The sequence below is a fragment of the Grampus griseus genome, assembly GCF_964374135.1.
Source record: "Grampus griseus genome assembly, chromosome: X".
NCBI lineage: Eukaryota > Metazoa > Chordata > Mammalia > Artiodactyla > Delphinidae > Grampus > Grampus griseus.
In genome coordinates this window covers 6,728,281-6,748,727 of record NC_138999.1, presented here as the reverse complement: position 1 = coordinate 6,748,727, position 20,447 = coordinate 6,728,281, and the positions used below count along the sequence as shown (strand labels likewise).

At 49.4% G+C, this 20,447-nt stretch overlaps 1 protein-coding gene across 3 annotated transcripts in view; it reads right to left on the bottom strand.

The window, feature by feature from the left end:
• TBL1X (transducin beta like 1 X-linked) overlaps positions 1–15,506 on the bottom strand; it is a 229,793-nt gene extending 214,287 nt beyond the window's left edge. Inside the window, exon 1 of one of the 3 annotated variants that reach the window (XM_082680773.1) lies at positions 15,416–15,506. The gene's annotated coding sequence lies outside the window, so the exon portion shown is untranslated. Of the gene's footprint in view, positions 1–14,294; positions 14,396–15,415 lie in introns of those variants that run through there. The other 2 variants (XM_082680771.1, XM_082680772.1) reach the window with 2 other exon arrangements.
• Between the last annotated feature and the right edge of the window lie 4,941 nt (positions 15,507–20,447).

Sequence of the window (20,447 nt, the reverse complement as noted above, 5' to 3'; positions counted from 1 at the left end):
CTGAAGTTAGCTCCCAAAACCTTGCTTGTCCTTTGCTGTAGAAAAAGATCCGTATTTCCCTGGAATGTATGAGGACGGATAGATTTCCCAACTTCTCTAAGTCTGATGCGGGTTTTAGTCCTTCAACTTTACCAAGTCTTCAACCACGAGATTCAAGCTTCTAAGGCGGGATGCTTGACCTCGGCACTAATGACCTCTTGGGTTGAGTAATTCTTTGTGGGCCTTGGGGCCTCATCCCCTGCATTACAGGATGCTGGGCAGCACCCCTGACCTCTATCCACTAGATGCCACTGACACCCTTTCCCCATTGGTAACAACCAGAAAGGCCCCCAGACATTGTCCAGCGTCCCTTGGGAGCAAAACTGTCCTTGGTGGAGGACCACTGAGCTAAGGTATATCCCGACCAAGACGGAACTTCCGTCAAAGTCAAACATCCAACGCCATGAAAGAAACAGGACGGGATTTCAAGGAGGAGGCAGCAGGGGCATGGAGGGTTGACTGCCCTATGGCTGTGTCCTGGGTTCTCCAGGGACTGAGTCCATCACTGTAAACGCAGTTCCTTGTCCAGACTCCGCACCTGTCCAATGCAGCCCTTTATGCACGATTCTTCACGATTAGTATGACCCTAAATATAAGACGAACTCCTCTAGCTTCAGTTTGCTGACTACAAGTAAACGTTTCTCTCTCTCTTTTTGGGGGGACGTGCCGCAAGGGCATACGGGATCTTAGTTCACCAACCAGGGACCAAACCTGTGCCCCCTGCAATGGAAGCGCAAAGTCTTAACTACTGAACTGCCAGGGAAGTCCCTAAATGTAAAAGTTTTTTTCTTTCTTTTTTTTTAACATCTTTATTGGGGTATAACTGCTTTACAACGGTGTGTTAGTTTCTGCTGTATAACAAAGTGAATCAGTTATACATATATATATGTTCCCATATCTCTTCTCTCTTGCGTCTCCCTCCCTCCCACCCTCCCTATCCCACCCCTCTAGGTGGTCACAAAGCACCGAGCTGATCTCCCTGTGCTATGCGGCTGCTTCCCACTAGCTATCTACCTTACGATTGGTAGTGTATATATGTCCATGCCTCTCTCTCGCTTTGTCACAGCTCACCCTTCCCCCTCCCCATATCCTCAAGTCCGTTCTCTAGTAGGTCTGTGTCTTTATTCCTGCCATATGACCCAGCAATCCCACTACTGGGCATATACCCTGAGAAAACCATAATTCAAAAAGAGTCATGTACCAAATGTTTATTGCAGCTCTATTTACAATAGCCCGGAGATGGAAACAACCTAAGTGTCCATCAACAGATGAATGGATAAAGAAAATGTGGCACACATATACAATGGAATATTACTCAGCCATAAAAAGAAATGAAATTGAGCTATTTGTAATGAGGTGGATGGATCTAGAGTCTGTCATACAGAGTGAAGTAAGTCAGAAAGAGAAAGACAACTACCGTAGGCTAACACATATATATAGAATTTAAGAAAAAAAAAAGTCACGAAGAAGCCAGGGGTGAGACGGGAATAATGACCTTTTTGTCTTTCCACAGAGCTACTTACTTCCCGCATGGCTCCGCCTTGAGAGCCTGCAACCAACCCATCTCTATCCTGATCTTACAGGGAGGACACCAAGGCTCCCCGTGCGGCCCTGCACTCTCCCTAGGTACCCCTCTCCTGGAGAGGGGGCGGGGAAGGTTCACTAAATCACCTCCCACCATCGGTTCCGAGCAAAGGGAAATCTACAGAGACAGAAAGGAGATTAGTGGCTGCCTGGGGCTGGCAGGGGGCGCAGGAACGGATGACATGACATTCCTGAAGACGTGAGCGATCTTACTGTGGAATGAAAATGCTTGAAACCTGGATGATGACCGATGACTGCACCACTCGGTAAAATGACTAAAAATCACTGAAACTGTACACTTGAAGTGGGTGCTTTTTTTGGTATGTAATTTACACCTCAGTAACAGGGTTCCTGAAAATCAACTAGACCTTAAATGGGATTTGGAGATCTGCGTGAAATTTATCACCACAGGTGGCCATCTACAGCCATCCCAAGGCAAAGCAAACATCTATGGCAAACCCAAATAAAACAAAAGTATCACATAGCTTGCAAAAGGAATGACAGCCAACCTGAATCTACAGTGTGTCCAACTCAACACTAGGAACTACAGAACAGCCAAACTGCCCAATGGCAGCAGTGCGGACACAGAGAAATTCCGCTCTGATGAACATCCGGGCCACCAGAAACCCATACAGAAAAATACATTCCTTGTCCAAAGATAGAACATTCAATGGAAAAGCAAACACAACAGGTAATTCAAGAAGGTTGAACATACTCTTCGATAGCAAACTATGAACCAAACCCAAACTTCCCTTAAAGCAAAAGCCACGCAGAAAAATGGGACCCCAGGGCTTCCCTGGTGGCGCAGCGGTTGAGAATCTGCCTGCCAATGCAGGGGACACGGGTTTGAGCCCTGGTGTGGGAAGATCCCACATGCCGCGGAGCAACTAGGCCCGTGTGCCACAACTACTGAGCCTGTGCGTCTGGAGCTTGTGCTCCGCAACAAGAGAGGTCGGGACAGTGAGAGGCCCGCGCACCGTGATGAAAAGTGGCCCCCGCTCTCCGCAACCAGAGAAAGCCCTCACACGGAAACGCAGACCCAACACAGCCAAAAATAAATATAAATAAATAAAAATTAAAAAAAAAATGGGACCCCAGCTTACCCCTCTATTGTGCCAGGAGCTGAGAAAATTAAAATTCACAAAGGACAGCTTATTCTGTGCACCATTTCATGTTTAAATATGAATTGGGAAATAGTGAAAACATACAGTCTCTAGTTTTATTCAGTTAACTTTTCTGGAAACACAGGATGATCAAAAATTACATAATGGAATTAGAAACTATTAACTATTGGGTGGACAGAAGCTGTACTGACTGAGAGAAAAAGGAAACATTTCCATGAGCTAATCGTATCCTATATTTAGTTTGAGTATACTAATGTAATTAACCAGGGGTGTACAATTCCGCTAACTTCAAATTTCCAGTGGTAAAGCCTCACATACAATTATCTGAACCACAACTGATTTATATTTTTGTGGGAAAATGAAGATAGCTGATTCTAATAACCCGAGCTTCCCAAGAAGAGTAACTGCCTCCCTGACAGAAATGATGTGAGTGGTAATTCACACCACCACAAACTCATCTGTTTTCAGATCTTCCCTCAAAGGTTAGCATACCTGGAGATTTCACGTCCCGTTGACGCAAACACTTGGTGCTACTGTTCCCCTACATTCCTGCTCTGTACACCTGGGCCTCTAACTCCCAGAGGGTATACACAGGTCTCTGCACTTCGTGAGTACCTGAGGTACACATTTAGGAAATAAAATCAAATTTTGTGCCCACTTCTGCGAACAGTCTCAGGATGCGGCTAGTCTCTGATACATCTCTGAATATTATTTAGGGTAATTTGGCTGGCAAATAATCAAATGAGTAATTATTAGAAAATTATCAACAACAAAGACAGAAAAAGATTCCTGTCCAGACCTGAAGCGACTGACCAGTGTCTAGCTGACCTGCTGGCAAGAAGTCAGGACATGGACAAGGCTCAAGGAAACCGGCTAAAAGCAAAATACTTTGTGTAATTTCTCCCTCCTCTTAGATGGGCAGGCACGGGGCAGATAAAGGACATTCCCAAAGACTTTCATTAAAACTAAATTTGTTACGGGAGCTGAAATGTCCTGATCTCTGGAGAGCAGAGACAAAGGTGCATAATGTAGATGTCAAAAATTCTACTTCCTGGGAATTCCCTGGCTGTCCAGTGGTTGGAACTCCGTGCGTTCACTGCCGAGGGCCTGGAGGGCCTGGGTTCGATCCCTGGTGGGGGAACTAAGATCCCGCAGGCCACGTGGTGCAGACAAAAAAAAAAAAAAAAAAAACTACTTCCTGCTTCTCCTCTCTTCACAGTAGGTGCATTCTGAATATTACTGTAAAGAGAAGCAATTTTTTTTTTTAAGTAGGAGATAAATATATCCGTTTACCAAAGGACAAATGAATGTCCACGTGGATCCTGAAGACTGTGAAATGACATGTGGCCCTGGTGCCCCGACGGTACAGAGAACAAGACCAACGTCAGCTTCCCTTTACATACAGAGCTATGCTGCAAACTCATTATCCACAAAGGGAAAAACAGGCACAAACACCGAAAATCCCACACAAAACCGAAGCTAACGTACCAATCATTTCAAATTAAACAAACAAAAAGGCTGGTGCGGAAACCTGGACTACTTGCGGTCGACACTTGGTGTCATGAAAACCAAAGCTTCAGCCGTTCTCAGCAAACGACCTCAGCCAAAGACCTGCAGTTTGGAGGTGAGTCCTATGTCTCACCTCCACAGGCCACAATGTGGTCCGGGGTGTGAATGTAACTCTTGTATTTATTTACTCTCTGTAACACCAGTAATACAGCATCAACCAAAATGACAGTTTTCTCTTTTAAAAAGCCTCTAATGTGAAATGCAAAAAATAAAAGATTTAATAACCACCACGATGGATGAAATATGTTTCTGGAAGAAAACAACAACAAATAAACAGCCAGACTGAAGGCACCAAGAGACTTTTATCACAACCCAGTTCCAGCGCTATCTCCCATCTTTTAAAGTTTGAATCACCTATTTGACAAAAAGCCTGGTTCCTGGGAGCCCTGAGGGCATCCGTCAATGAAAGCAGCTGATTTATAAACAGAATTAAGTGATTATGAAAACACTGCAGCGTCATGAAATGCTTAAAAAGCACAGCATTGTTCCAAAGTTTCCTCGTGCACCTGCAACTGAGATATTGTCATCTGGTTCTGAAACACAAATATTTTTTCAGCTTTAAAAACACGCACAATCCTGTAGATCCAAAACGTGCACAGCACCCTGTCAGCGTATGTTCTTTCTTCCCCAAGTCACATCATTAACAGCTGTGCCTCTGGAGGTATGTCCAATCTCTAAGCTGTCAGATCTCAGTCACAACACGTGTGTGTGTGTGTGTGTGTGTATACACACACACACATACACACACACACACACACACACACACCGTGGCAGGTGAAGCCAGACGGAAAAAGGGGAACACATCTGTGTCCCACTTTATTCAAGGACTTCAATATCAGCCCCTCTCACCTCTGGGGACCCCATCAGTGATCTCTAGATGCTTTTACACTGCATATCCCTCTCAGTGAAAACCTTTTAAGCATTAACTCCAACTCACGTAACGTATTAACTAGAGATAACACTCAACGATCATTATATGCATTTCTCATAGACCACAAATAGACATTTTGTAACTATTACATAAAAATAAATAAACAGAGAACTTAAGTTTCTTCCTGCACTCCAGTAAATCTCATTGTCACTGCCAGAGATATGATATCCAGTCCACTTGGGAGCCCACTTTGTGAATTAAAACCTGAGACAAGGCATTTCTGTCACCCTCTGCCCCAACTAAACATGGAGACTACTGGTTTCAAGGAAATGTCCTAGGAGGCCCATGAAATTTACCAGAGTCCCATGAAATCTATCAGGCGAGTCTAATTTCCACAGGCCTCTCCCCTTGTTCTCATCTGGTCTACAACAATTTCTGTGATGCCCTGGACACATGAGATCATTACTTCTTATTTTCATCAACTTCTGAGCTGAGTGCCCCTCCAATGCTGTTTCTCCTGGCAAGGCTTTTTGAAGAATTACGCTACAGATCTCTAGAAATTGTTGAAACTGGCACAGAATCATCGTGCATCTTAGAAATACAAACCTAATGTGGTATTTTTTCATAATCAAATTAGGAGCTAAACCAAAGCGTGTCTCCCAAGACTGACCTGGGACTGTCAGAGACTGGCAACCGTTGTTTTTACATTGATAACTGTGAATACTTGAGTCTTTACCAACACAGAGTTGGCATTCAAGTTTCAAGGGATTAAAATGCCTGATAAGATTCTGCTGTAAAAAGAACCTAAGGCAAGGACCCAAGTTTATTCTGTCTCCTAAATAAATCAAATGGTAGAGACATCAATTCTCTACTCAGTTGCTTTTCTAAATACAACCCAAAACTCGGCAACCACCTGGAACTTTATAGGTGCTGAGAATTATGTTTGCATACCGGTGCTACAGATGTCTGCATCATATGAACGGGGTAACATCCCTCCAGCTCCACTTTCTCATTTCTCATCTTCAAACGGATGTCAAGATAACAAGAGTACTCGAAGGGTAGAGCTGATCTGGCTAAGGCTAAAAATCACCCCAACGCACTAGAAACAAAAAGCACTGCTCAGTTACACGGAATTTTCTCCAGTTCCCAATCGTGACTTACGTAGTCTTACCATATTAAAGTATCTGTTATTACTGATTTAAGAAATAAAATGGCATCACATACAGTAAGCTTCTTTTGCCCGAATTTCCATCTATCGGAAAGTTTAAACAAGCAGAAGTGTTTGCAAACTGGATACCGGATGTTCACACAGACTCTAAAGCCCAATGACAACCGGCAAGTCTGTAATAGTTATGAGTTAAGCTCTCCAAGAAGCGGACAGTGTCCCTCTAGCCTTGCTTCAACATGGATGAGGTTGGGTGTCCAGGTTGCAGTAGACATGAGGAAAGCCTTCAGTATCTTGGAGAGAGAGAAGGTGATCACGCCGGCCGGGGGGGGGGGGGGGGGCGCCGGGAGAGTGCTCACCTCCTCCTGCCTCTGTATTCTCCCTGGGGGTTGGCGGAAAGTATTCCAGAAAGGAAAGTGCTCAGGGCTGGCTATCTGGGGTCATTTTCTGGGTTCCAGGCTCAAGAGAAGTAAGCAAAGAAAACTCTCATGTTTTCTTTTCAGGATTCCAGCTCCATCCACCACGATAGGAAAAAATGACAGGAATTCAAGGCAGAGACACTCTCTTCTAAACACTATGAATTTTGCCGTGAGCATTGTTTGTGCTTATTTTACGGGGTCTCCTGAGACTGGGAAACTACAACGCTCGTAAGAGTTATTCAGAGGCACCCCACAGCCCAAGTGTCTTCTGAACTGCTTGGGCTTTTTTTTACAGTAACTTAGCGATGTTAAGCTGAATATTGTTTACTTCAATCATGGGTAAAACGATAGTTAAAGCATGGAACATAGTTTACCCAAACTGCTAGTTAATATAAAACCACCATAATCCTTAACCTACAAAAGTGTTTTAAAAAAAAAAGAGCCCACGCAACATTTAACGTATGCCTTTTCCACATTACAATCCGCACACACGGGGTAGGAGAGGCCTCAACATCAGCTCATCAAGCCTTTCACTTGCAAGTGAGGACACACACAGGTTCAACAACTTCACACAAGCAGGCGGGCAACCCAAGGCAGGACACAACTGACCCAGACGCCAGGCGAAGGATCCTCTAGAAAACACGATATTCCTTATTCGATCACAAATAGTGAAATTACGACCCAAGGTAAAATTCCGGTTCACCACCACACAGAAACATAGATGTAGGAATTCATTTCTACAACAAACTAATGCAAAACACAGCTGGATATTTTTAGCGCACTTTAGGGTCACGTTATCAACCCACTGGGAAAACCACGCCTCTTAATGTGTGTCTTGTTTTTGAAACTAAAGACATGAGTCTAACCTACTGATACATTTTACATAGTACTGCTCCAAAAAGTCTCTGAAAGTGCATCCAAAAAGGTCCCATCTCAACTGATCTGGCAGCAAGGATCAACTGGCGTAGGAAATGCGCAAATCCTACAGGCGGCTCCAACACGACACCTGATACTTTTTCACTATGATTTCTTACAAGTATTAAGAAACTCTAAGTTTTGGCTTTTCCTTGCTTTTGATAAAATCCACAGTGCAAAATCATTCTGAGGAAAACACACGGGCCCAAGTGTGCTACAGTGTAAAGTTCACGAGTCAAGGAAGGCGCCGGAAGAGTGGAGAGATTCACTATTAGGCATTTCATCCTGAGTTAAAATGCGATTACCAAGACCAGGAGAGCGGAGCGGATGGGCAGGCGCCCCAGGTTAGGGGCTGAGGGAGTGGGGAGTGTGGAGGCAAAGCGCCGCGGACACCTCTGGGGTAACGGAATTTAGTTGTTTGGTATCCTGATGATGGTGGTGGTTACAGAAATTTAAGTATGCTGAAATTCATAATTTATCATATAGTAAATTTAGGAAATATATAGAGGATATACATGTGTCTGTATATAGCATGTGTGTGTGTTTGTGTGCGTATGCCAGCCCTGAAATTTAACTTAAGGGTGGGGGTGGGGAGGGGAGCTAAGAAAAGCAAGCAAGCCATTGATGGAGACCACCGTAACTAAAAAAGATGTATTATTATTTTTGTCATCATTGGATATTTCCACACCAATTCCCAGCTTCAGAGTAGAGGAAAACCTAAGGACACTGAGCTCCAAGCATGATAAGAATCCTCCTTCTGTTAATACAAGCCTGAGAAACAGATTTTATTTTCTTTCTCTCTCAAGAAGAAACCTAAGGCTAGAGAAGGTAACGGATGTGCCCAGAGGCAGTGAGTGCATGGTGAACTGGCTGCAAACCAGGTTTCCCTGCGACCACGTCCCCGACCCCATGACCACAGGAGCCCACAGGGCCCCCAACCAGGCTGGGCCTGGCGCTCCTCTGGGGGGGTAACAGGACACGGGGCCACGGGCTGGCTCCGGAGGACCAGACTCCAGGTGCCAGCCGTGCCCAGCCCTGGAAGAGGGCCCCACTGCAGGTCCGCACCCAGCTGCCCCCCCGGCCCTTCCCGAATCAACTATTCACAGGAGAGGACGGGGCCTGAAACAGAAGCCACGGTCCTGCAAGCAGCAAACACCTCCCACCCTGACCTGTCCCCGCCCACCTCCCACCCTGACCTGTCCCCGCCCTCCCAAACGGAGGTTACCCCGAGGCCAGGTTAACCGACATTTCGCTGGGCACAGAGAGGGTCCGAAAACAGGAGCCAGGAACCGGTGCTCCCCTGATAAATACCCAAGTCCCAAGAAGCCGACCAAAAGTGAGACCTGGTCAATCTGCAATGACATCAGCAAAACCAACAGGAAGGCGCCATGCAGGAGCGCTGGCATCGGGGGCTCTAATCCAGTTGAGACAGAGCTCAGGGGACTCGCACCCCCCCCCCCCCCCCGTCCCCAACACCTCCTGGCCTTGCGCCGCTCCCGTTTCTTTCTTCTCAAAGGCCATCCGCTTCCCGCCGCCTCCTTTCCCTTCTCATTTACTTCCTAATGTATCCCAAAATGGCCTACGGGAGCCGTGAGAACCACAGCGCCGGATACCTATCTTGACGTCCACCTGCCCGTGGACCTTGCTCGAAACAGGACTGCACAGCTGACAGCAGAACTCAGGGCTGGTGTCTCCACCCTAGCATCACGGGCATCCAGCGCCGGGTCGTTCTCTGGGGTGGGTCTGTCCCGTGCCCTGTGGGATGTTACGCAGCATCCACGGACCCCCCGCCCCCCCCCCGGGATGCCAGGAACATCACCGTCCCCCTCCCCCAACGTGTAACAACCACACGTCTCCAGACATTGCCAAAAGCTGCTTGACGGTAGGGGACCAAACTGCCCTGAGAACCATGGGCTGACTACAAACTTCCAGAGTTCAAGGCTGAACAGACGGCCTCCGTGAACCATCTCCTCTACCTTCGTCTCTAAGTCACCCTTTCTCTCGAGCCTGCGAGTCGCCCTCCAGCTCGACCTCTTCCCTCCAAGGACCAAGAACAAACCAAAGCCATGGAAACGGAACCCAGCTTCTTCTATCAGAAGAAAATACTCTGTCCTCTGTTTTCAAGTTTAAATTTGCTCCGATTTAACTTTTCAATGGCTTCCAGTTCACATCTGCAATCTTCAATCAGGCAGCGGATTCCCAATAAATATCTGATGCCGGCGATAACTGCACGGGAGGGCTTTGCAGGAGGCGGCCGCCTCCATGGCCAAGTTCCCGGGGAGCACACTCCTTAATGACGGCATTTTCCCCCTGAGGTCTGAAACTCATTTTCTCAGAGCAGGCTCTCTTTTCCGTCTATAAACATGTTGCCTGTCTGTCCCTTCCCACACCCAGCATTCATTTTGGTTGCTGGGTCTCTTTCTGCTAATGTGGCCAGGGCCATCCGGTTGGTCGAGCCCCATGGAAAGGATGGACAGGACGCAAGGGCCAAGGAGGGCCAGACCCGAGGGAAAAACTCACATCCAGTCTCCACTCAAGAGGCCAGTTACTTCCTTCACGCTAAACATAGTTATGGAAAAAAAGAAAGTTTATCTTTCCAACTTAAAAAAAAAAATGTTTACAAAATGACTTTAGTCTTGCTTCCCGATTGAAACTATTTTTTAAATGTCTTGGGCGGTGAAAGATTAACAACTTATTGGAAGTCACGTACTCTTCTTTTTTACGGGAGAAAAAGGAGGCAAATGCAAGGTATCGGGGACACCACACCTGGGACGGTCTCGCCTCACAGGGCAGAGCGATCGTGCTTGTCCTCTGGCCCGGGTCAGGCCTGGCAATAACCACGTGTGCAGAGCCCAAGACGCAGACACCTGGCGGAAAGCTCAGAGGGGGCAGCCTCAGGGTTGGGGTGTGGGGTCCTCCCTCCCAACAGGTAACTGAGGAAGGGTCTGAACTCCTGACACTCGGGACCTACGTGAGATGGCTCTTGGGGGCCTGGCTTCCCTCTGCAGGAACCCATTGCCCGCCTCTGGAAGAGAATCATGGATATCCCAGGTGTCTCAAAGGCTTGACAGGTCACAGCAGTCCTGAGACAAGGCAAGAGTGAGGACAAATGGCAGAGGGTGATCTGGGAAGTCACCTCTCACAGATGCAAAACTGGGTTTTCCCCCCCAACCACAAATAAAATTTCTAATAGGCTGCTATAAAAAAATACAAAAGACTATGCAAAGAACACACCAGCTAAGTAATAAAAATAACATCCTGACTCAGGGACCCGTCTACAGGAAGCGGCCAGCGCTCAGCCACTTTTTAAAAATACTTTGACTACTGTTAAGCCTCACTTTGTTGGAAGGATTCCTGATCAGCCTTTTAATAACAGAAGATTTTGCCCTCAAGAAATTAAACCTTAAAACTTAAGGCCTAAACTTGGGGGGAGGAGTCGGTAGCCCATGGTGAGCAAGGCTTTAAACGTATCAGGTAAGGCCTCTAATCACCTACGTGGGGCTTCACTGACGGTGACACCTTGGGCTCCCCACCATCCCGAGAGATGTGCGCCGCGACACACACAAAGGCGGGCCACGTGGGGACTGGCTATGCCATTTTTCAGATGGGGAAACTGAGGCAGAGAGCCACTAAATGCCATGTCCAAGGTTAAATACTCAGTGAGAGACTCTAGCTTGGAGTTCTGGTTTTCTAAATCAAAAGTGATCCAAACCACCTCAATCTCAAAAACCACAGCTGTCAAATCTCACTGAAATCACTTTCCTAGGTCACCTGCTAGCTGAAATGCACCTGCCTTTCTTTTTAAAGTCTACCAGTAAATTACTTCAAACTCTTACAGCCTCTCCCCTCCTCCCACAAAAAGTAGACTCTCTTTACTGCCTTCTTTATTAATCCTTACTTGCAGTAACTATAGAGAATCTCCCTCCCATAGAACGTTCTGCAAGTTCTGCGCTGTCCCAATATGGCGGCCACTAGCTACACACGTCTATTGAGTATGTGAATTATGGGTAAAGCACTGCAACAACAGAGTTGTTTATTTTAGTAACAACAGAATGGTTACTGAATTTTAGTTAATTTGAATCTAAATATGCACATGTTGGCTAGTGGCTGCCACACTGGGTAATTAAGCTATAGGCAAAAACAATCTTTCCCCTGTGGTGGACATTTCATGATTTCTGTTGAGATTCATCTAGGTGTATAAACAGATTTCAATGTAGGTTCTTCTGTGTGGGGGAGAGAGAGAGGGAGGGAGGGAGGGAGGGAGGGAGGGAGAAATTGTGTGTGTAATTTAACGAGCTTGTCTCCAAGTGGGAAGATTCACACAATGTATACACAGGAAGGCAAGATAACACCAAGCTTAAGAGGTGGGCTTTCGGAATCAAACAATCCTCCCTCCACCAGGTATTAGCAAGTCAGTGGACTGTGAAGCAGGAAGGAAATAACTGCTGCACACAGGGTATTAAGTGCGTGTAAAATCCTCACTGCATGGCATTAGAGTAACATTAGGAAAATGATTCCACCTGCACAATACCAACAGCTAAAACTTACAGGCAGCTCTGTAGTTTTCAGAAAACTTACACTTACATTCCCTCTTTCTGTCCTTGCACTACCCAATGAGTACCACGATTTCAGTTCCCGTTTTTATTTTTACACACATAGAAAACGACACTCAGAAAAGTTACAGGACTTGAAGGTCAACGGTAGAGCACAACAACAGGGTGGGCCCTTTCACTAGTTCAGGCCAAACGGGGACAAAGACTGCTTTTCTAGCAAAGCATGGTGTCCTGATGCAGGTGGACTCAGGGGCTCTATTCCCCTTTCTGCTGGCTAGCGCTGAAACCCTCCGAACAGCCCACCCAGGTAGACTCATGACGCCATCACACAGAAGAGAAAACTGAGGCTCCCATGGTTGAAGGTGAAGACTCGGGACCAACTAGACGCCACACACTTCATTTAAACACCCAAACCTTCGGGAGGGGTGAGCTTGGGAAGACTTAAGGGTCAAGGTGCGAAATTTAAATGGGGGGTGTTGACAATTCCTGCAGTGACTTAAGCCCCGGGCAGAAACGCAAGAAGAGCCAGCCTGAGAAGATCCAGTGACACACACCCTGCTGTGCACACCACCAAATCAACACCTGAAGTCTCCATTTTCATCCCACAGGTGTGCGTTCCCTTCAGCTCTGGAATATCCTTAAGGGGCGATCTTCATAAGTGGGTCAAGTGATGCACTTCAACTTTTCATCCCTGGACTCATTATCCAGCTGGGGGGTTTTCCACGAAAATCTGCCGGACGTTTGAGATATTAACATCCCTTAACATAAAAGCGTCATCTTCACGTCTCAACTGTTCTATACTCAACATTCGCCCCCCACCCCCATCGCGTCTTTCCTAGGAATGACTAGTTGTAAACTTTTCATAAAATCGTCCTGGGCCATTTCCTACCCCGAGACCACCGTTCAGGACTGAAGAGGGGCGCTCCCCTCCCCCTCCCAGGCTGGAGTCCCGCCCCTCCCCTTTCAGGTTAACCCAGGGACCCAGGCGGCGCTCCTGGAGAGAAAAACATCCAGCAGTCAGGTCAAACCACATGTGACAAAGCAAAGCAGAAACCGTGGCACAAGGGACAGAACCTGGAGCTTGTTTCTTTGGGGGTTCTGCTCTACAACATCAGCGACAGAAAAGAAAAAAAAAACCCACCTCCGACTCTAACTTTGTGGAATTTCCAAAGCGAGGGGCGCGGAAAATGCGAGGCCGTGCTAAGAACGAGCCCTGGCGCGGGCCTCACAGCGCACGGACAGCGCACGTGAAGGGCAGGCCCTAACCCAGCGCCCGCAACTGTCACAGACCCGGCGACCCCCGAAGGCGCGCACCACCCCGTTCCGAAAACCGGCCCCCGTGGGCAAGGTCCCCCTGGTGAGCAGCGCCCGGGACGCGAATCTGGAGGCACCCCTCCCCCAGCCCGGGAGCAACAGGTCTGCAGCCTCCCCAGGCCGCGCTCCGCAGACCTGGCCAGACCAGGGACGCCCCCCGTCCCCGAAGTCGCCCCCAGCCCGCGCTCCTCGCTCGGGCTGGGGATCTCCCGACTTCGTTGACAGTTTCTGCGCCTCGGAAACTGAGCCGCCCAGGGCCCGCGCCGCCGCGCTTCCAGCCGGCCCGGGACTGGCCGGCCCGCGCCCGGGGATGAATGGGGCTCCCCTCCCCCCACGGGGGATCCCGCGGCGGCGCAGGTCCGTCCAGCCAGCCCCGGGTTGGGCAGACAAAGGGGCACCGGGGGACAAATCGAGCGCTTCCTCAAACTTGCCGGCCGCCTCCCCCTCCCCGAAACAAAGGAGCCCCCCCAGCCTCCGCCCGCCCCCAACGCGCCGGCACTTTGGGGAGCACCCAAAACGGGGTATTGTGCAGCCTGCAGGGAGCGCGCCGCACCCCAGCCCAAGCCCGGGAGACACTGGGGGACCTGCCCCTCCAGAGCCCCGGAGGCGGGCGGAGCGTGCGGGAGCCCCGGGCCGCCGGTCTGACCCCGGAGGGAGGGAACCGCCGGCCCCCACGCGGGACAAGTTCGCGCCACCCCGCGCCCGGCCGGCCACCCGGCCGGCCGAGCCCCGCACACTCACCTCGCCGCGAGCAGCGCAACTTGCGGCGGCGCCGCCGCCCCGAACCTCCCTCCGGCCGGCCGTCTCCGAGCCCGGGCCGTGCCGCGGCCGAGGAGGGCCCGGCGCCCGGAGCAGCCGCGCGCCGCCCCCGGGCCGCCCCCGCCCCGCCGCAGCCGAGTCCCCGAGAGGCGCGGGCGCTGGAAAGTTTCGGATGCCGAATGGCGGCCGAGGGCGCTGCGGCGGCGGCGGCGGCGGCGGCGGCAGCAGCAGCGGCGGGGCGGGGGCGCTGGCGGCACCTCGCTCCCGAGCGCAGAGAGTGCGGGGGGGGGGGGGGGGCTGGGGCGGGAGCGGTGGCGGCGGCAGAGGGCGGGACGGCGGGAGGGACCGGCACGGGCAGTGACCTCCGGGGGGAGCGGCCGCCAGCGCGCCGACCCCGGCCGGGAGGACTGCCAGGGAGGCCGCCTCCGCCGCCGGGCCGGCCCCTCCCCCCACGGCCCCCAGCCCGCACCCTCCCCCACCGCCCGGGGACTGGAGCCCGGGTTCCCCTCCCGAGCCCCCCCCACGCCCGGGGGGGGAGGGGCGCGTCCCAAGCTGGTCCCTCCCCCACTGAGGGTGAGGACACCAGGCCTGCCCTCCCCCACAGCCACGAGGGGGAGAGTCCGCCCCCAACAGCCCCTCCCCCAGGGCTCCAGGGAAGACTCGCGTCCCGGCCCGCCCCGCCCCCACGGCGGGGTAACCTGCGACCCTCCCCCGTCCCTCACCCCTGACTCTGCTCTCCCCGCCGCGCCCGGAGTGGCTGAAGGGAATCCGGGTCTCCCTAGTGTATCCGAACCCCGTCCCTCCCTCGTGGCCTCCATGCGGGCGGAAGGAGACGCAGGCCTGTGCCCACCCCGTCCCAGGCCCGGACCCAGCTAGCACGGGACAGGAGCCTGGTCACCAGCACCGCGGTTTCCAGGGGAGGGGGGAACCGGACCACCGCTCTGTTACCCTCCCCCACCTCCAAGAAGCAGCCGCCCAGCTGCCCTAGCAGAACCCTTGCAACCTGCCTGAGGACGCCGCTCCCTCAAAATCGGCGGCCGGGAGGGCACCCCAATGGTCTCCTCCCCTCCCCGGAAAAGTGGGGGCCCAGGGGGAGCCTCGACCTTTGCAAAATGCCTCCAGCGAAGAGCCGGCAGTGCGTGGGGAGAAAGAAACTCGGGCCCAACGGGGTGGAGGCTCCCGGCGGGGGCAGGGGGAAGAAGCCGGGCCCTCGGGCCTTCTCACCCCCGCCCCCGCCCGGAGGCGTCGGGCGTCGGGCCCCGGCCAAGTGCTAAGGTTGCCGCGGCTCGCTCGGCCCAGCCCTGGTGAACCCGAGGCCCCAGCGCTCCTGCCTCCCCTGCTGCTTGGTGACAACTGCCCCCCTCTCGAGGCCTGAGTTCACTTAAACAGACATCTGCACCCACCCGCCGGCACCTTGGGTGTCTGCTTTGCCGAACATTTTAGAATAAGTTTGCCCCTCCCTTTGGCGTATAAGGAGCTTCACCCCAAGAGCCCAGTACACACTCAGCGTTTTACACTGGAACCTCACTTGCTCCTTGCTGGGATACGGGGCCATTTGCTGTACTGGTTCTGCGGAGAGGGGGCCCGAGGTGAGTGTTTAAGGGGCTGGTCCTCCATCAAAAAGGCAGACTAAAAATTATGCTGCCAAATATTGCTGTGAAACGTCAGTGATGTAAAACGACGGTTGCTGCACATTATTATTAGAGCACATCAATAAAAGATACACTTACACAGTCTCCATAATTGTGAATCAGCAGAATAGATTTTGCCTTATTTTGTATCAGTTGCCATGCAAGGCCCCCCAAAAGGACGTGGTGGGACCTTTCCTTGAGCCTGCCCGTCGTTGCTCCCGGGCTCCTTGGGCTTGTGAGGACTGACGCTGAGGTATTAACAGGCAATCGAAAAACCAGGGGGGCAACAGAAAACCCGAGCGAGCTCCTGATGCAACCCTGCCCCGGTTACACGTGCTTCCCTTCCCCCAGCGCCTGCTGGTGGGAGCGCTGCGTTTTTTCCGCCTGTAGGGTCACATTGTGGTTGATTGATTCTCCTTTCGCCTTGCTCAGTCATTCAGATTTGGAAAGTAAATAACAAGTTGACATCATTACAGCTCTCGGCTTTACTGGGACACGGCCCCCGGCTACCGCACACTCTCGAGTAGCCGCGCAGCCAAACTGGCCCACTGGCTTGCCAGCCGTGCTTGTCGTTAGCCGCTTGGAAATTGCGAACTGAACACGATGAAAAGGTTCCTTGGTATGTTTTGATTACTTGGCAGACGCCAATCATTTAAAGTATGAGAAAGTGGTGGAAATCCTCGCTTCCAAACTAGGACCCGGCGTGACCACTTTTTTTTTTTACAGCTGGTCTTCCGTAGCTAACAATGCAAGGGAGCTTGGAATCCATCTTGCCTGTTTGATCGTGTCCCAATAATCCCAACGGTCTTCTTGCAAGTATGGAGTCGAGCACTTTTATCACAGACTCCTAGGAGCCCCCAGGGACTCTGTAAGACCTCAGACAGGAAAGGCGACCCCCTACATTTATCCTAATAACACCGAGAAATTCCACCTTCTGAATGCTAGATGGGTGGTAGGAACGTGTTAAATTAGACTATCTTATTTAATATGTTTTGCAGATTTTTCGAATGGTGTAAGAAAAAAGGGGGAAAAGCACATTAAAGTAGAGCAGGAAAGGAGCTAGTGCGTTGTGACAAAAGTATAAAGGTTAATTTGGAGGCCATGAGCAGCAAGGATCTACACAGGTATGCACTGCACAATATCTATATTCCAAACAAGTATTTTTGCTTGCTGATGCAGACAGCTGGAATACAAGAATCCGCTCGCAACAAATGCAATCAGTATTCCCCCTAAACAGTAGCCAAATGTTTAGTAAAAAGGCAGCAGGAACCCACACAAATATAGCACACAAATACCTTTGCTGTTTTGACAAAACAGCAAAGGTATTTCAATGGAGAAAGAATATCCTTTTTAACAAATGGTGCTGGAACAACAGACATCCATAGACAAAACAAACAAAAAAATTAATCTAGCCCAGACCTCAAGGCTTTTCACGGAAGCCAACTTAAAATTGATCATGGGCCTAAATGTAAAAAGCAAAAACATAAAACTCCTAGAAGATAACGTAGGAGAAAGTCTAGACGACCTTGGTTTTAGCAGTGAGTTTTTAGATACAACACCAAAAACATGATCCATGGGAAAAAAAACTGATGAATTGGACTTATTGAAATTAAAAACTTCTGCTCTGCAAAAGACACTGTTAATGGAAAGACAACCCACAGACTGGGAGGTAATATTTGCAAAATCCATATCTGATAAAGGATTATATCCAAAATATGCAAAGAACGCTCAAAACTCAACAATAAGAAAACAATACAGAATAAAAATGGGCCAAAGATCTGGAAAAAAGAACAACTCACCAAAGAGATATACAGATGGCAAACAAGCCTATGAAAAGATGCAGAATATCACATATCACAATGAAATTGCACATTAAGACAAACTACGGGAAATTCCCTGGCAATTCAGGGGTTAGGACTTGGTGCTTTCATTGCTGGGGCTGTGTTCTGTCCCTGGTCTTGGGAGTAAGATCCCACAAGCCACGCAGCTCGGCAAAAAATCGAACGCCAACCGGATGCCGAGCAACAGGAACTCTTACGCGTTGCTGGTGGGAATGCAAAACGTAAGACCACTTTGGAAGAGTCTGGCAGTCTCTTACAAAGCAAAACATACGACCCAGCGCCCATGCTCCTAGGTATTTACCCAACTAAGTTGAAAACTTATGTCTACACAAAAACCCGCACAGGAATGTTCAGCAGTTTTACTCCCCAAACACTGAAAGCAACCAAGATGGTCCTCAGTAGGTGAATGGATAAACAAACTGTGGCACCTCCATACAATAGAATATCATTCTGCAATAAAAAGAAATGAGCTATCAGGGCATGTAAAGACAAGGAGGAACTTTAAATGCCTATCACCAAGTGAAAGAAGCCAATCTGAAAAGTCTACATACTGTATGAGTCCAACTCTACGACATTCTAGAAAAGGCAAAACTGAGAAGATCAGTGGTTGCCAGGGGTTCTGGGGATGGGAAAGAAGGGATGAATACGGGGAACACAAGGGATTTTCAGGGCAGTCAGTGGATTCTGCATGATACTGTAGTGGCAGATACATGACATTTTGCATTTGTCCAAACAGGTAGACCTGTACAGAACCAGAAGTGAGCTCTAATGTCAGCTGTGGATTTTATCAGTATTGATTCATTCACTGTAACAAAGGTACTACTCTTACACAAAAGGTGTTAACACTGGAAATGGTGTGTGGGAGGAGGAAAATTGGGAACTCTCTGTACTATATGCTAAACCGTTCTGTACATCTAAAACGGCTCTTTAAAAAAAAGTCTATTTTTTTTTTAAATAAAAGACAGTAGGAAGAGGTGTTAAACTTCTCTTGAGAATTACTGCCCAGTTTTCATTGAATCCGATATGTAATTTCATCGAGGCCCATCTGATGTTCTATGGCTCCTAACGCATAGGCTGATATTTGTTTCCATGACTGGCCGACTCACAAAGGCCTGAGAGTCCAGGATTCATTCGTGTGCTCCACGGCACAGTGACCTCTCGGGGATGTTTGCAGAGCATGTCTCAGCTTTGAGGAAGCATCCGCCACAAGCAGAAACGAAGAAGGGGGGTGTGCTCCCCAACTTCACGTACAAACCTCTGGCCGAGGTCTGCTTCGGGGCTTGCTTCTAATTTTCCTCAGGGAGACTGGAACCGAAACTACAAAGGGAGCCGGTTGTACCAGGTGGTAGCACATGGTTAACGTACTTGGAGAAGTAAACAGGAGTGAGGACAGGGCTTTCCATCACCTGCCTTGGATGTGAGATGAGGTGGGTGGTAGCCCCTTCTGCTACCCTTGACCTGGCTAGGCATCCAGTCTTTTTTTCAAGATAGGATGTATCGCGTCTCCCGCCTCAAATTCGTATGTTGAAGTCCTAACCCCCAGCACCTTAGAATGCGACTGTTTTTGGAAAGACAGCCTTTAAAGTAGTAAATAAATCAAATGCAGTCAGTAGGGTGACCCTTCCTTATCCAATCTGACTGGTGTCCTTATAAGCAGGGGAGACTGGGACACAGACACGCACAGAGGGAAGACCGTGTGAAGACACAGCAAGGAGGGAAGACGTGGGAGAAACCCACCCTGCCGACACCTTGACTTGAACTTGCAGCCGCCAAGACTGTGAGAAAATAAATTTGTTTGTTTGTTTGTTATTCTTTTGGGCTACGCCGAGTGCAGGATCTTAGCTCCCCGACCAGGGATTGAACTCATGCCACCTGCATTGGGAGTGCAGAGTCTTAACCGCTGGACCGCCAGGAAAGCCCTAATAAGTTTCTGTTATTTAAACCACCCAATCTTCGGTGCTTTATTATGGCAGCACGAGCAGACAAATGCATGTGAGTTGTTGCTGTTTTTTTTCTATTTGGAATGTCACATACAGTTCACATCCTTTGAATACTGAAAACGCCTCGCATTGGGCATGGGGGTGTCCGTGCACAGTGTCGAATTTGATCCTCCCCGTAATACTGGAGGGCAGGGATTTTTATCTCCAATGCTCAGAGTAAAAGACTTGGCCCAAGAGGTTAACGATTGAGAGGAGGGGGTTTGTAACCACTTCTATGCCCCAGACCTTCTTTGGCAAGTTACTGACTATATTGATTACCACTGCATAAATACATAAAATAATATACATAAGATTACAAGGAAACTCGATTCTGTAAAAATATAAATTAAAAAAAGAAATTCCAATGTCATAATACATGTGCTTCTTTCTCAGTACTTCCAATCATAAGCTCTAGAGGTGGTACGAATAACTTCCGTCATTTCAAAGTAGTGGTGGGTACAAATAAAATGTGCTTCAACTCTAACCTGCTCTGAAAATACATCAGACTTCTATTGGCGACAAACTGGTAACAAATCAAAGATGCAGTTAATGCTACTGTCATCTCCTCTATAGTCATAGTTGTCAGAAATGCTCAGTTTGGGTTAACTGCAGAGGTTTTCCCCATCCAAGTTCATGGACCCCCTGCAATCTCTCCCTGGGACCTACCTGCCAAGGGAGGGAGTG